The sequence below is a fragment of the Schistocerca nitens genome, chromosome 7, assembly GCF_023898315.1.
Source record: "Schistocerca nitens isolate TAMUIC-IGC-003100 chromosome 7, iqSchNite1.1, whole genome shotgun sequence".
Taxonomy (NCBI): Eukaryota; Metazoa; Arthropoda; class Insecta; order Orthoptera; family Acrididae; genus Schistocerca; species Schistocerca nitens.
This window is the reverse complement of record NC_064620.1, coordinates 364,842,529-364,859,311: the sequence shown is the minus strand read 5'-3', so window position 1 is coordinate 364,859,311 and position 16,783 is coordinate 364,842,529. Positions and strand designations below refer to the sequence as shown.

Genomic DNA, 16,783 nt, shown 5'->3' with positions numbered 1-16,783 from the left:
AAAGTCATTATACTCGAACATAATACGTGTTCCAAATTCTACAACTGATAGACGTTAGAGATATAGGTCTATAGTTCTGCACATCTGTTCGACGTCCCTTCTTGAAAACGGGGATGACCTGTGCCCTTTTCCAATCCTTTGGAACGCTACGCTCTTCTAGAGACCTACGGTACACCGCTGCAAGAAGGGGGGGGGGGGGGGGGGCAAGTTTCTTCGCGTACTCTGGACGGATTCTACGAGTACGTCTCTCCTCCAAACTCTCGCCCATTTATAACGTGGGAAACCCACAGACTGGAACGAAGGTTAGGAAAATTCCACATATCGACAAATTATGTGGATTCCTATGGGGCGATGGTCAAAGCCGCGGCTCTAGGGGAGGGGCTCAGTCTTACTATCACGCCCCCCCCCCCCCGGATATTACTTGCTCTTACATTCAACGCAACAGAGATACCTTCATAGTCGGTAAGCTCGATTATTGCAAGGATAGTGTAAATAATTTCAACACTGTGTAACGTATAGTTTATAGTTGCCAGCCGTCTGAATTCGTCAATGTATCGACTTCGGCTAAAAACAGAGTTTTGTGCTATTATTAAACATTTTCGTTTGAAATGTTGGACTGCCACACGGACTCTGCATCATCATTGAAGACCATTTAGTTTTGGATTAATGAATTTAAACGTGGCCGGTGAAGCACCGAAGAGGAAGCGCCGTTCGGCTGATGTCACCACAAAGGAAACCACTGACAAAATCTGTTATATGCTAATGCAAGACCGCCGAACAAAAATTGGCGAGACTGCTGAGACTCTAGGTATATCAACTACACTAGTGCATAAAATTCTGCACGGAGAATTGGGTATGAAGAATTTGTGTGTGACGTGGGTACCGCGATTGCTCACAGTCGACCAAAAGCTCATCGGCATATTTCAGTACAATGCTGGCTGCCTTTAATCGCAATCCGTTAGACTTTTTGCCCCAATTTGTGACTTCTAATGAAACCTAGAGCCATCATTACACACCAGAGTCAAAACTGCAGTCAAGGCAATGGACAAAGGTTGGTGAAAGTGCACCGAAGAAGGCAAAGACTACTTTGTCATAGATTACCTGGAAGAAGGGAGAACCGTAAGGGAGAACCGTAAGTGGACCCTGCTATGATTCATTGTTGGATCGTTTTAAACTTGAGTTGGCTGAAAAAAATACTAAGGTTGGCACGCACAAAAGGGGCCTTTCACCAGGATAATGCACCATCCCGAATATCAGCGATGACACTGGTGGGAAAGGCCATAACTTGGGCTTTGAATTGGTTCCTCATCCAACTTATTCACCAGACTTAGCCCCAAATGTTCTTCCTGTTCCCTAACTTGAGACCTTGCCTTGGTGGGAAGAAATTTTTATCAAATGGGGAAGTGATACTTGCAGTCAACGAGTATTTTGGAGAGTTTAACACAACCTTTTTTTTTAACTATGCGATCAAAAAGATGGAGGATCGCTGGACCAAATGTATATACATCAAAGGAGCCTATGTTAAGAAGTTGTTTATGTAAAATACATTTTTTCTTGCTTTTTTTAGCAGATTTATCAAACCGTCCTCGTAATAATAATAAAACAGTACATGCAGTGTTTTAATATAACAATTTGTTTACTTCAGGACGTAGCACATCGATTTTGGCATAACATTCATTTTGAGAAATATAGGAAGTGAAAAGCGTTTAAGAAATGAAACGTGCGTATGAGATTTTTGACCGGAAGACCACTTTCGGGACGTCCAGCCACCGAGCGCACATCTTTTTATTTGACGCCATTTTGCGACTTGCGCGTTGGTGATGATTAAATGACGATGAGTACTACACACGCATCCAGTCCCGAGTGGAGAAAATCACCGACCCGGTCGGGAATCGAACCAGAGCCCCGTGATAGGTCAGCAACGCTAACCACAAGTCTATGAGATGCTGGCAGCGTTTAAGAAGCATGTGTGTCACACAATTTAAGAACTATAGTAGTAACAAAAGCCCAACGTCATAATTCAGCAATATAGAGTGATTTTGCTAAATGGAGATAAAATGGAGGAAACGATCCCTGAGATGATAAGCAACAAAAAAGATCGTATGGACATATGGCCTGAAATGCTTTACCACGGGAGATACAGCCACTTGAATGTGGAGATAAAAGGTCTTTGACCCCGGGCATCAGCACTAGGCAGGTGGCCCCCGGGAGCACTGGGTAAGCCGGACGACCGAGTGGAACATTCTCCACGACAACTGCCGCTATCCGTATCACTTCCAATGCGCGCAGGCCTTACTACCTACCGCCTTGCCTTCGTGGCGACGGTTCGTCGCACAAGCTACGACCGTGACGGGACTTCTGTCATCCATTCTATTCACAGATGAGGCTACCTTCACGACGAGCGGTATCGCAACCTTCACAACACCCTCTTGTGCGATACGAAAAGTCTTCATGATATGGTGGCAGCGAACCGTCAGCACCGGTCATGCCTCAATGTGTGGGTGGGAATTAATGGCGATCACCTCATGAGTCCAATGATCCATCCACGACGCCTCAAAGATAACGCATATCTTCACTTCCAGTATGTGAACTGCTACTGCTTTTCGAAGACGTGCCTTCGGTGGCACGAAGGATAATGCAGATACCACACGATGGTGTTCCAGCTCACTGCCCTCTTGAGAATAGAGCTAAAGCACTAGTACACTTTGCCCGTCTGTTCTCATCTGTGGTTCACTCGCTGAAGTCTACACTGTCAAAGATCGTTGCGACGGGATCTTCTCATGAAATTTCAATCACCAGTTTTCTCTTCCGAATGCGAAAACATTCTGTTGGCAACCACCTACATGGGAAGAAATGATCATCACGATAAAATTAGAGAAATCAGGGCTCGCACAGAAAACTAAGTGCTCGTTTTTCCCGCGCACCGTTCGAGAATGAAACGGTAAAGAGACAGCTTGAAGGTGGTTCATTGAACCCTCTGCCAGGCACATAATTGTGAATAGCAGAGTAATCTCGTAGACGTAGAGGCCTCCTATTTTACCCCCTTATGGGTTGAATTTCAAAAAAAACAGTGACATGTGTATATTTTATTTCTAATAGAAACGTCAAATACAAAAATTCATAGATTTAGCTTCAAAAATGCTTGCACATGAAATATTTCCATGCAAACTTTCATCCCCGATCCACCCCCACACGGGTTGTATTTCCGAAAACTGTGAAACACATTTTTTATATCTAACTGAGATGCCAAATTTACATTTCCATAGATTTAGCTTTAAAATTCTTCTGTAATAAAATATTTTCTAAAAATCTCATCCGCTATTGCATTCCCCCCCCCCCCCAAAAAAAATGAACACGTATTTTTTTTTTTATTTGTAACCGAGAAGTCCAATATCAATGTTCGTAGATGCAGCTTTAAAAACACTTTAGTAGTTCTTTACTAATGATATACACTCCTGGAAATTGAAATAAGAACACCGTGAATTCATTGTCCCAGGAAGGGGAAACTTTATTGACACATTCCTGGGGTCAGATACATCACATGATCACACTGACAGAACCACAGGCACATAGACACAGGCAACAGAGCATGCACAATGTCGGCACTAGTACAGTGTATATCCACCTTTCGCAGCAATGCAGGCTACTATTCTCCCATGGAGACGATCGTAGAGATGCTGGATGTAGTCCTGTGGAACGGCTTGCCATGCCATTTCCACCTGGCGCCTCAGTTGGACCAGCGTTCGTGCTGGACGTGCAGACCGCGTGAGACGACGCTTCATCCAGTCCCAAACATGCTCAATGGGGGACAGATCCGGAGATCTTGCTGGCCAGGGTAGTTGACTTACACCTTCTAGAGCACGTTGGGTGGCACGGGATACATGCGGACGTGCATTGTCCTGTTGGAACAGCAAGTTCCCTTGCCGGTCTAGGAATGGTAGAACGATGGGTTCGATGACGGTTTGGATGTACCGTGCACTATTCAGTGTCCCCTCGACGATCACCAGTGGTGTACGGCCAGTGTAGGAGATCGCTCCCCACACCATGATGCCGGGTGTTGGCCCTGTGTGCCTCGGTCGTATGCAGTCCTGATTGTGGCGCTCACCTGCACGGCGCCAAACACGCATACGACCATCATTGGCACCAAGGCAGAAGCGACTCTCATCTCTGAAGAAGACACGTCTCCATTCGTCCCTCCATTCACGCCTGTCGCGACACCACTGGAGGCGGGCTGCACGATGTTGGGGCGTGAGCGGAAGACGGCCTAACGGTGTGCGGGACCGTAGCCCAGCTTCATGGAGACGGTTGCGAATGGTCCTCGCCGATACCCCAGGAGCAACAGTGTCCCTAATTTGCTGGGAAGTGGCGGTGCGGTCCTCTACGGCACTGCGTAGGATCCTACGGTCTTGGCGTGCATCCGTGCGTCGCTGCGGTCCGGTCCCAGGTCGACGGGCACGTGCACCTTCAGCCGACCACTGGCGACAACATCGATGTACTGTGGAGACCTCACGCCCCACGTGTTGAGCAATTCGGCGGTACGTCCACCCGGCCTCCCGCATGCCCACTATACGCCCTCGCTCAAAGTCAGTCAACTGCACATACGGTTCACGTCCACGCTGTCGCGGCATGCTACCAGTGTTAAAGACTGCGATGGAGCTCCGTATGCCACGGCAAACTGGCTGACACTGACGGCGGCGGTGCACAAATGCTGCGCAGCTAGCGCCATTCGACGGCCAACACCGCGGTTCCTGGTGTGTCCGCTGTACCGTGCGTGTGATCATTGCTTGTACAGCCCTCTCGCAGTGTCCGGAGCAAGTATGGTGGGTCTGACACACCGGTGTCAATGTGTTCTTTTTTCCATTCCAGGAGTGTATTTTCAAAAAAAGCTTTCATCCACTATTTCATCCCCCTAAGAGTTAAATTTCCAAATATGCTGAAACACGAATTTCTTTATTTGTGAGCGAGAAACTAAATCCAATTTTCATAGGTCTGGCTTCAAAACTGCCTTAATAGCGACATTTTTCATAAAAAAAACCTTCGTCCCCTATTTCACCCCCTTAAGGTTGCAATTTCGAAAAATCCCTTTTTAAACGACGCCTACAATATAAGATCCACACTTTCTCTAAATTTCAAGAGTCTATCCTTTGCGGTTTGGGCTGGGCGATGCTGAGTCAGTCAGTCCGGACATTGCCTTTCATAGGTAAAGATGACACCTCTGTATACAAATTACAAATTTATTAAGTACTTTCAAACAAATATAATCGTACTTTTAATAATATGCCCGCATCTCGTGGTCGTGCGGTAGCGTTCTTGCTTCCCACGCCCGGGTTCCCGGGTTCGATTCCCGGCGGGGTCAGGGATTTTCTCTGCCTCGTGATGGCTGGGTGTTGTGTGCTGTCCTTAGGTTAGTTACGTTTAAGTAGTTCTAAGTTCTAGGGGACTTATGACCACAGCAGTTGAGTCCCATAGTGCTCAGAGCCATTTTTTAATAATATGAAAAGAGAGTCTCTCATCCATGTTGCCCTTTTGCCTATGATAGTTAAGTTTCTTATATGTTGAAAATTTTTCACAAATGATAAGTTTAAGGGCAAAATCTGTATTCAATGTCAGAAGGCGGTTAAAAAATCTTTCTAACGATACCTCATTCACCACTGTACGATTAGTACCTGTCGAGAAAAAGAGATGTTGATTTGAGAAATTATATATAACATATTTGGATCCTAAGAACGGCACTGTCGCGTGGTACAACCCGAACAGCAGCTACGACTACTTAGTGTTAAACTCGCGCAACAACCATCCAACCATCCCTGAATTGCAATTCTTAAATGCTTTTTCCTGTTACATTCTCTCATGGAGCGTCGCACCGGTAACTATTATCTATTCCATAACAACTGACGCTTGAGTTTGAGCTCATTTTCTGGTTGCATCGCATGACGGACATCGATGTATTGTACCTTGCCAGAATCTAGGAAATGAATAACTTATTTGGTGTACGAATATCATATTTTAGTTGAAAAGGGGACGGCATAAGCGATGACATTTAAGGGAAAGCGTGCTTTTTTCGAGTATTTTTTGGTTATTGTCGACTTTGAAGACTCCATAGAAACCAGATCATAACTAGGAGAAAAATTTCCCTTGCACAGTTCTTGTATTTGCAAGCGGTTTTACGTTATTTCCTGATTAGTCGTTTCATCGCTATACTGCCCCTAGTGGCAGAAAGCAAGCGTGTAAGGCTTGCACTTCTGTTGGTCCCGTTGTATGTCATCACTAATGAACACTCTTCGTGTTTTTCAGTTAAGATGATGTAAAGTAAATGCCTTAGGGGCCGCAGCGTATGTGAGGCTGTGGTGGAGCGCCATTGTCAATACTAGGGCGGCGCCATCGTTCTAATGCGCGATAAGTGCCTATTCATGGGCGAAGAATGGCAACGACTGGGAGGGGGCAACAAAATGAGAAACGGCAAGTGAACGCTCGATATACAATCAGTTCTCAATAAATGAACAATGAACTATACTGTATATTTTAACAGTAAATGTAAATTCCATTAGCTCGAATAAATTTTGCAGGAAAAAAATGATGACTTGAAATAAAACACACCTTATCGCTTTCGCCGCTGTCTGCAGTCTCCTTGCAGCTATTGCAGTCGTCTACTTGGATCAGCGATGGTTCCAGTGCAGTGGGCTCTTTGTGCATACCTTTTTTCAAATTTGTGCACATGGCCCCCTGAATTCTTCCAGAGATTTTGGTAAACACTTTCGAGAGTGGAGCTACAAAACTGTAAAGTATCTTTTATCTTAAAACTCTTGTTCTTCTTTGCTGCCATGTTTTTGACAAAGGTCCAAATAAGTTCAGTTGCGTTGAATTTGCGGTACGCCACTGGCAACCACAGAAGTTCAATTTCCTTGTCCAGCAACCGCAGTATAGTTTCCAAAAGGTATTCCTGTGAGCTCAAGCGCGGTCGCGTATGTTACAGTGCGACTGCTTTTGGAAATTCTTCTTCCGATGTGACGTTAGATGGAAGCTCTACGTTATTGCTTCCCATCGACTCAATAACAGAATCGTTCCTCCATTTCACAGATGGATTTCGTGATACTGGATTTATCATGGTACGGTATGGAGATCAATCTGTAACAATTACAGATATGTTTGGTAATTCTTCGAGAACGTTCCTAAAGCAATCTCCGTAGTGCCTGGCATTCACCTCAGAATCATAATCTGCACCTTCTTTTTGCCCAATGAAAGATAAACCGACATTTTGCACGAACTCATCTTCATTCCTAATCGATTTTTCAAGACTCGGACGGGCTTTAAATTCATTTCCGGTCATTCCACTCTAACACCTGCTCTGCGACAATCTTATACATTTTCTGATGCATAAAACACTTTTTCCTGCAATTCAAACCTCATGGGATGATTTGCGCCACACCAACTCTCATCAGTGTAATAAATAGTCCGCCCAATGTTTGGCGAGTGTCTTAATTCCCGCGAATTCCCGTTTATTTTACTGCTGCTCGGTTGTTTTCCATCAGCACGGATTTTTGTTGAACTTGTTTTGTACTTAAAGCCCAATTCCCGAATATCAGGGAAGTCTTCCACTTCAGCTTTTCCAATGAAGCTGCTACTGTTGGACACTGCTTTTCGTGGATTTTCCTTCTTATGACGCCCAGCGTAAACTCGTCCAATGCAAATTTCCGTCGTCTGCTAGTACTCGTCTTTTGGCGATAGAAGACACTAATACCGAGACATTCAGAAGTCTCCTTTACCGGCTGTGATACGGAACTGGTCACACCCTGTACTTTTTCGGCCTCAAAGCAAGCACGCGCAATGATCACCATGGACTTTTCACAAGTCCGTAAGTGATTCATGGTTTCCCACAAGAACAGGGGACCTAATTATATCACGAAGACATTCTCAAACGAGTACAAAACAATGTACGAATGACAGCACAATTCTTCCTTATCTGACGGGAAGCCCCCATGTAAACACTGCAAAACTGAACACTGAAATGGGAATACTGTTCAGCGGTCTGGCAGCATAGTATACGTCAGCACACGGGGCGTAAGGACGCAGAAGCAAATAAATTAAACACTTGGCACTAGCGCTTTGTGTGGTATGTATCTGAAAACATAAAATCAGTGAAAGTCAACATTTACACTTTTCATGTTGTTCATATGTATCAGTATTAGGGGAATTACGGCATCTACATTTGTTATTATTACAACAAAATGACTACTCGGCAACCAACAAAATCCGCTAAGTAAAGAATGGTTGTAAGTTTGCACTGCGCAAAGGAAATTTTTCTCCTAATTATGGTCAGGTTTTTATGACTCCTCAAAGTTGATACTCGCAAAAAAAGTGCTCGAAAACGCACGCTTTGTCTGAAATATTATCGCGTATGTCGCCCCTTTCCAACTAAAAGATAATATTTATACACTAAATAAAAGGAGACAGTTGCATGATTCCGGCACGGTACAATACATCGATGATCTTTTTAATAGTGATGCTCTCACCAAACACAGAGCACATAATATGATGTGATTAATAGTTCTAAAGTAATTATTGTGCAATCAGGAGAGGCCTTTCAGTATTCCCTTCAGCTCCAAATGTTCAATTGTGAGTGAATTCCTAAGGGACCAAATTGCTGAGGTCATCAGTCCCTAGACTTACACACTACTTAAACTAACTTATGCTAAGAACAACACACACACACCCATGCCCGTGGGATGACTCGAACCTCCGGCGGGAGGGGACGCGCAATCCGTGACAAAGCGCCTCAAACCGCTCGGCCACTCCGCGCAACCCCTTCAAGCTTCAGTATACAGACCGTAAGTCTATTTTCTAGGAACTGAAATTGGTCACTAAAACTGGACAAAGCCAATCTGCTTTGGTCAGACGCACTTTCTACACTACTATCTTGTGCTCATTTCTCACCGATAGCGCTAAACGAATGTCGTTTTACGGATGATGCGAGAGCCGTAATCTTATCGTGTCGACGGCGCTGTTTCCTTATTTTGATGGACAGAATTCTCAACAGTCCACCGGGCGGCGGTCTCCTTGTTTCCTCATGTTGACACACGGTAGCTTCTCGGGACAATGTTCTAACTGCACCTGTAAACTGAGTAACTGATGTTATCTCTAATGGGACGCCATGTAGTTACAGTATTGATTCATCTGTCCTCTTAGCTGTCTGAGCTTTATGATTACATGGCTTCGTCCCGATACATCCTGACAAAATTCTCTCGGACTTAACAGCGTCAAGTAGTTTAAAATCAACGATCTTTCGATCGACAAATTCACAGTCATTGTCAAGTGGTGACTGTACCACTTGACGACGGGCGAGGAGTACTTGGTCGGCAGTTTGTGGATTTTGAACTACTTGACGCGGCTGGAAGCCCGACAGGAGTTTATCCGTTTGAGCCTTACCTGCAAGCAGCGGTGCAATAATATTTCTTACCTTTATTGTATGTACTCTTTGGCTACTTCTATTAGTTCATGTTTCCTCGTGTATTGACGGTACCAAGTAAAGCTGCATTCAGAAATTATTTGCCATCGATTATAGTAGGACGTGAAAATACAACATTTTGGTAATTTAGTCTGCCACAGATTCTTTGTGGATTGTGCAACAAAATTTCTCCCTGCTTCCTTACGCAATAGAAAGTGCTCGAAGTTCACAGAGCGACGAGGCGTCTCGTATAACTAGCAAAGTCTTTCCAGTTGCGGGACAACGGACACAGGGCACACTTACGGCCACGTACACATTTAATTCATTACAGACGCACTATAGACCCTAAATAAGAGTGTAAGTAGCCATCTCGTCATCGCCCTCATGTGATTTCGGGAAGCTACAGAAAACTATATCTGGATTACTGAGCGAGGGTGTAATTGTCTTGGAAAAGTCCTTTTTGCTGAGCCATATGACTCATTGGATTGCACTACAGATACACAGAACTAAAGACTTATATTCCTTACGTCGATCTGTTACAGACTAATGGAACACATCTCAAATATGCTGACCTTTTTGGTGGCTTAAATTCCTTGACCACGTCCAGCAAACAAGGATACCCAATCTTCCTCGACAAATCATTTACGGTCAACAACAAAAGATAGCCAAATAAGTCTTAAATATGCCAGACTGTCTAGCAGAAGATGGCTGGCTCCACTTAGGAGAAGATGCCTAGCTCTACTTCAGGTGGAGTTGATGTGTTCGACAAGATGAGGTGGACACGGAGAGTAAAGTAAAAAAAGACGCAGACTCTGGCAAATTCAATAAAGTTTCTCACTTACTAGGCACACATACGTGGATGCGAATTTTCTACGTGGAGTGGCTCTCTATTTCACCAGCAACACCCACACCACAAGCAAGGACAGTCGCTCGACGACGACCATAATAATTTCCTAGGCGGCCAAGTGAGGAGCTTATTTGCTTTAGGAACCATCAAACTTGAGTTGCGCAATAACTAAGACATTTGTTTCTCATTTAGCACGAGGTATGTTCAAATCACTGCTCGACCATCCTTTTGTAACTTTTTCTGTGTTTATCCCTAACTATTTCAGGTGAATGTTGAGATAGTTCCTTTAAATCAGCAACAACCGTTTCCTTTCTCTGTGTTTGTCCAGTCCGAGCTTGTGTCAAATCTCCAATTACCTCACCGCGAATTTTACGTTAAATCCTAATGTTCCTTCCTATTCCCTTTCTGACGTTCTAGACTTCAACACGACTTTAGAGTTTAACTCCGCTTTTTTAAGAAATTGGGGCCATTCTTAATGTGAATAATTATTCGAAAATCTACGAACCTGCTACGAACCACGGCAGGACACGAGTGGGGGCAAATACTACTGAGAACTCAGTTGTCTCTTTCTACGAAAGTCAGATAAACACTCATATCGTGCCTACTAAAAAGAACTACGGATCAACCCGCTGTCACTTTATTGGTAGTTAAAGATCGAGTGCTCGCAAAATCCCGATTTTCTTTTAAGGAATACAGCACCACATAGAAACACATATGTACTACTACAGAATGTTATATTAATACACGGCTAACAGCTCATGTTCAGCAACTAAATTGGCTTTATTTTCACTTAATATGAACTAAAACTAATATTTCACCGAGTTAAAAGAGAAGACAACAGCTTCTCGTTAACTAATGCGGGTCCGCAGCTCGTGGTCGTGCAGTAGCGTTCTCGCTTCCCGCGCCCGGGTTCCCGGGTTCGATTCCCGGCGGGGTCAGGGATTTTCTCTGCCTCGTGATGACTGGGTGTTGTGTGATGTCCTTAGGTTAGTTAGGTTTCAGTAGTTCTAAGTTCTAGGGACTGATGACCATAGATGTTAAGTCCCATAGTGCTCAGAGCCATTTGAACCATTTTTGGACTAATGCGGTAAAATATTTTATGCTGGTCAATTCGGAAAATGGTCTTTCTCACGCCAATGATCTGACGTTTTCACAAACGGTACTATGGACCTATCGCAACTGCATCAGATGAATCTCCGACGCTCATAAATCTTTCTCAGATAGCCGGGAAGAGAGATTAGATTTCCTCAAATTACTAACTGGGATTAAAACATGTAGAGTTACTCTAAAATGTGTAACTCGGCACGCAGCACTAGCAACGCCTCACTTAGTAGCCTTGACGCCACTAAGATGTTACTGTGTTGCAATGTGGCATTAGTGCGCCTCCATAACACCTTTAAAAGCAGTTTTTGAGCTCGTCTCCAACATCCACCTACTGCCTCCCCTCTTCCCCCGAAAATTCGGATTTCTTGGTCGCAAAAAATAACTAACAAATGACTAAAACAAGGAAGACAATTCACATTACTCTACGTGTCTGACAGGCATGTAGTTTGAAGATCGTAGTTAGAAACCGCGAAGGAAGTAATTTTTATAATATACTGGGTATAAAAGTATAAGGGGATGAGATAGCTATGAAAAGATCACTGCAGACAACACTGCCATTCTGGCCGAAAGCTCGGGAGCTTTTGCAGAATTGTCAAATAGAATGGACAGTTTTGTCCCCTCCCCCAAAAATTAGAGTGGGCTGTTTGATGTCCGTCCCATTAAGGAGTCTGGGTTCTCTTCAGCCTATTAAGAGGCAAGCTGATAGCGGGGCGGAATGGTTTTCATGTGGGAGTAAATGGAAAGGGATTACCAATTAAGGCAGTTGCCTAACCACCAAGAGAAACCTGGCGAAAACCTTAGTCGGAACGAGAGTACAGGACCTAGAACGATGCTGCCCATTGTCCCAGATAAAAATAATAAAAAACATGTGTGTGTGTGTGTGTGTGTGTGTGTGTGTGTGTGTGTGTGTAATGGATTCGCATGGTGACAATGATTTTTTGTCATTAATCACCCTCATCATTTTCTTTGGGTATTTCTGGACGATGTACGTAGGTAAGTTACGTAATCGTTACACTGATCTTATGAGTCGACGAAGATAACAACGTTCAAAGCACTCATGTATGGCAGTGGAAATATCCAAACAGTGCTGCAAGCTGGTACGCTGCGGCAAGCTTTTAGCGTCTTTATCTCCCCGAGTACGATCGCAATTATTAATACTATGTCGCCCCACCTCTTTTTCTCTTATCGTCGTCAAAGTTAGTTTTGTCTCAGCATAAAATTCTGTTTACACACTGAGGCATGTGACGTCGCGACTGGCTAGCGCCATTTTCATTATCACCAGAAAGTTGAAGGCAGGTGCGTCCACTGTGCGCATATACTGTCACCTACTCTGTATTTACTGCGTTGCGCAGACGGCAATACCAAGGTTAGGCAGCTGTCCTTCATCAGTCACAGAAAATAAATTAACTGCTCTGGAGTTTCTATGAATAAATTTCTTGCCTTTCTCAACATTTAAGCACGAAGACTAAGTGGCAGCAAAACTGAAAAGACTGAGTTAAGATAACCGTCATATGATTTTTCAGGATTGAAACAAACCCTTGTCAACCCCCCTCTAAACGTTTAATGTAACTATAGACAATATAACAGTAAACTGTGGCATTAATGCCACATTCTGTTTCATTTTACTGGTTCAATACAACAGAGCAGAATAAAATGAGTAAGACGTATTCAATAGTATGTACTGTAAGGTACAGGATGATAGGTGAGAGATATATTTCGAGTTCAATGGCAATTTTCAGTTGACTTCAGTGAGCACTGTATTAAAAGAAGTCACAAGAGAAGATGCCATACTTGGAAAAAGTCATTGTGGGACGAGAAGAATATTTAAATTAGTCACTGCTTCAAGGCATATTCAGGTACAAATAGTGATTCTCGTCATAGCTGGCATTCGCCTGAAGTCAATTATGCATACGATGGGAAACGTTAAATCAAGATTATGGGACGGCGATTAGATCCTTGGTTCAAAAATGGCTCTGAGCACTATGGGACTCAACTGCTGTGGTCATCAGTCCCCTAGAACTTAGAACTACTTAAACCTAACTAACCTAAGGACATCACACACATCCATGCCCGAGGCAGGATTCGAACCTGCGACCGTAGCAGTCGCACGGTTCCGGACTGCGCGCCTAGAACCGCGAGACCGCCGCGGCCGGCAGATCCTTGGTACTTCCGAATATGAGAACAGGGCCTTAACCATTGTGCCACCTTTTTCTCTACGATCAGTGTGAGGTCTGATAAAGACAAAAACATACAAAGGAAAAAAAAAGTCATATTGGACTTAGGTAGATCCTGAAAGGTAAAGGTGTCACAGAAATTGCTGACCTTGCGCTTATAAATGGAAGACAAAGAAAAAATTGAAATACAAACAAAGATTACACATTCGTGAAGTTTTCAGACCTGGCGAGTGACAGCGATAATAGAAATTGAAAATTTATTTTCGGTTTCCTGTGAAAAAACTGAAAATATCGAATTGAGAGAGATGAATAATCTATTACAACGAAGAGGGAATAATTACTTCTGGAAACCGGGACAAGCATATTCGTCTTAGGAAAGGTATAACATAGAGCCGCAGGTTATCACCATATCTCTTTTACTTCTTACTCTAAAGTGCGTGAAAATTACAAAGTACAGAAAGAATAGTACGAATATAGCCGATCTTTATGGATATGTAGAACGATGTGTAAGGAATAACTGATTCATACAGCGACCGACATGCCTTCTATCTCTGTTGTATAACCAGAAAGATCAAAGCCGCACCACGCTCACTGACAGAAGGAGACATTAGACGAAATGGAAACGTGAAATAGCCAGTATCACTTGCCCACTTTAAGGGGCACATCAGCGGCAAGTTCGGTACAATAGGGCAAAATGAACTGTCTCCAGAAACTAGATTTTGTCGTAATGATATCTTGGCTCTTAAACGGCGCGCAACAACCGCGACGACGCTTGCGTCGCAATGGTGTTCGTAGTCCTGACACCTATCTGAGAGCCAGGTGCGGGAATCGTCGCAAGTGCAGCATTTGTAAAATTTGGTTCGGGTGAGATGGCTCTTTAAAATATTAAATTTAATTGCATCACAGCAAAGGGCGAAATTCTTTTGAATGGTAAGTTTCATAAAAAAAATTAATAACTTCCAGGAACATATATATCTATGTTTACCACTTAGATATTTCGCTGAAAACCAGCACTCATGGTAATCTTATCAGTTGTCTCTCGTTGGCTTTAGACACGCCTTAGCATTGTTTCACAGTATGACGACGATCGAAACAACAGGCTTCTTCCCAGATTATCTGTATTGGTAAGGCAGATTTGACGACACACAATCCGGAAATTAAAAGATGTTGATGGGCTTTTACTCAGATCCATTGCCAGTTGGAAGATTTCTGCAATAATTCTTATTCAGAATACGCAATACCCGAATGCGGTAGACATAGGGAAGTTAACATGGACGACGCAATAGGCGAAGCAATGGTTCGTTTGTGGGTGCAAATGTTCAGTGCAGGGTGCGGAGTGTTTACTACCAAACGCGTAACAGGTGTGGATGGCGGGAAGCTTGAAGGTAGAGAACAGCGACGCGACACTTCATGTTGACAAAAGTTGCCTCTTATATGGCGATGACGAACTGAAACGTAGTGGAAGGTACGTATTTGCTTCTACAGTAAACTCCAATGCTACTCTACTTAAAAACTTCCGGGCTGATGACCCGTGGTCGATGTATAAAACTCTCTCCTGACTTTCCGTCTCAGACTGCGGGAGACATCCTCCAAGGTAAAGCGCCGCTTTACCTAGGAGGATGTCTCCCGCAGTCTGAGACGAAACGTCAGGAGAGAGTTTTATACATCGACCACGGTCTTTGTATCTCTTTCTCAACTGATCTGACGCTTCCTCCACTGCCTAATTATTCCACTAAACCTTTTGGTCGTCTTCAAGTAATTAAATAGGAAGATAAACAAATAGCCGGTCTCGAGGCCCTTCAGACCCTACTTACTACTTTATTTTGGAAAATGCTACAACGTTAACACTTGGATAAAGGGGCTGCGTAGGTAGCACACTGTGAAACACTTTTGCCTTGGACTGTTTTCTCTAACGCACAAGACAAACGAATTTTGAGTCGGAAAAATCGAGCTATGTTTGACACCGGCAACTTGCGACTACGAATCGACAGACGAGCAAACTGACCGCCCCTGTTGACTGAATCCCAAATATCATAAGTAAAAATCCGTTAAAAAAAAAATGGCTCTGAGCACTATGGGACTCAACTGCTGAGGTTATTAGTCCCCTAGAACTTAGAACTAGTTAAACCTAACTAACCTAAGGACATCACACACATCCATGCCCGAGGCAGGATTCGAACCTGCGACCGTAGCGGTCTCGCGGTTCCAGACTGCAGCGCCAGAACCGCGCGGCCACTTCGGCCGGCCAAATCCGTTAAAACATTTTATGGTACTCCAATGCCTCATAGATGAAAGTGTCCTTTAATGTCAAGTAGATCTGTTTTGTAAATATAAAGTGGTGTAAAGATCAGCAAGATTCGCAAGTTGCACACTTCTTACAAAACGTTGTGAGCCTGGGTCATCCTTTCTCATTCCAGCGACCGTCCCGTCCAGTCACATTTATCTGTTATACTGTTTTAGATATTCTCACTGGATTTCTTCTTTGTTTTCAAAAGTTTTATAACTGACAGTAAACTCTATTTTAGTACTTCCGAATGCAAGGGGGAGCCGTTTTTAGGTGCAAAAATCTACAAATGTTAAATTACTTTTCTACATAGCTCCCGAAATTTTGTAGGCACTTGTCATAGCGTAGCACAAGTTTTTGTATGCCTTCTTCATAGAAGGTTGCCGCCTGTGTATTCAACCATGTGGTAACGTGTTCTTTCAGCTCGTCATAATCGTGGAAGTGTTGATCACCAAGAACAGATTTTAGGTGTAAGAAGAGATGAAAGTCGCTAGGAGCGAGGTCCGGGCTGTATGGAGGATGATCAAACGCGTCTCAGTGAAATTCCCGTAAGAGTTGTTTGGTCACATTCGCCGTGTGAGGTCGGGCATTATCGTGGAAAAAAAAAACTTTTCACAGGAATCCTCGGCGCTTATGTATTGCGCGGCGCTATTTCTTAATGGTCTCGCAGTAACCATGTGCATTGATTGTTTGCCCTCGTGGCAAGAAATCAATCAGCAAAATGTCCTTTCTGTCCCAAAAAAACGGTGCACATGACTTTCCGAGGTGTCAAGATCTGCTTAGGCTTAACCTTCGTTGGGAATAAAGTGTGCCTCCATTCCACTGATTGCCGTTTTGTTTCAGGGGTGTCGTACGATACCGAAGTCTCATTCGCCGTGACTATTCAAGAAAGAAAACCACCGCCTTCTTTATTGTAGCGTGTCAAAACCTGA

General features: G+C 43.7%; 1 protein-coding gene across 8 annotated transcripts in view; it reads right to left on the bottom strand.

Annotated features, from left to right (window-relative positions):
* LOC126195282 (proton-coupled amino acid transporter-like protein pathetic) overlaps window positions 1–16,783 on the bottom strand; it is a 269,764-nt gene that overhangs the window by 57,829 nt on the left and 195,152 nt on the right. Inside the window, exon 1 of one of the 8 annotated variants that reach the window (XM_049933828.1) lies at window positions 8,711–8,868. The exons of the other annotated variants lie outside the window; for them this stretch is intronic. The gene's annotated coding sequence lies outside the window, so the exon portion shown is untranslated. Of the gene's footprint in view, window positions 1–8,710; window positions 8,869–16,783 lie in introns of those variants that run through there. 8 annotated transcript variants of the gene reach the window in all.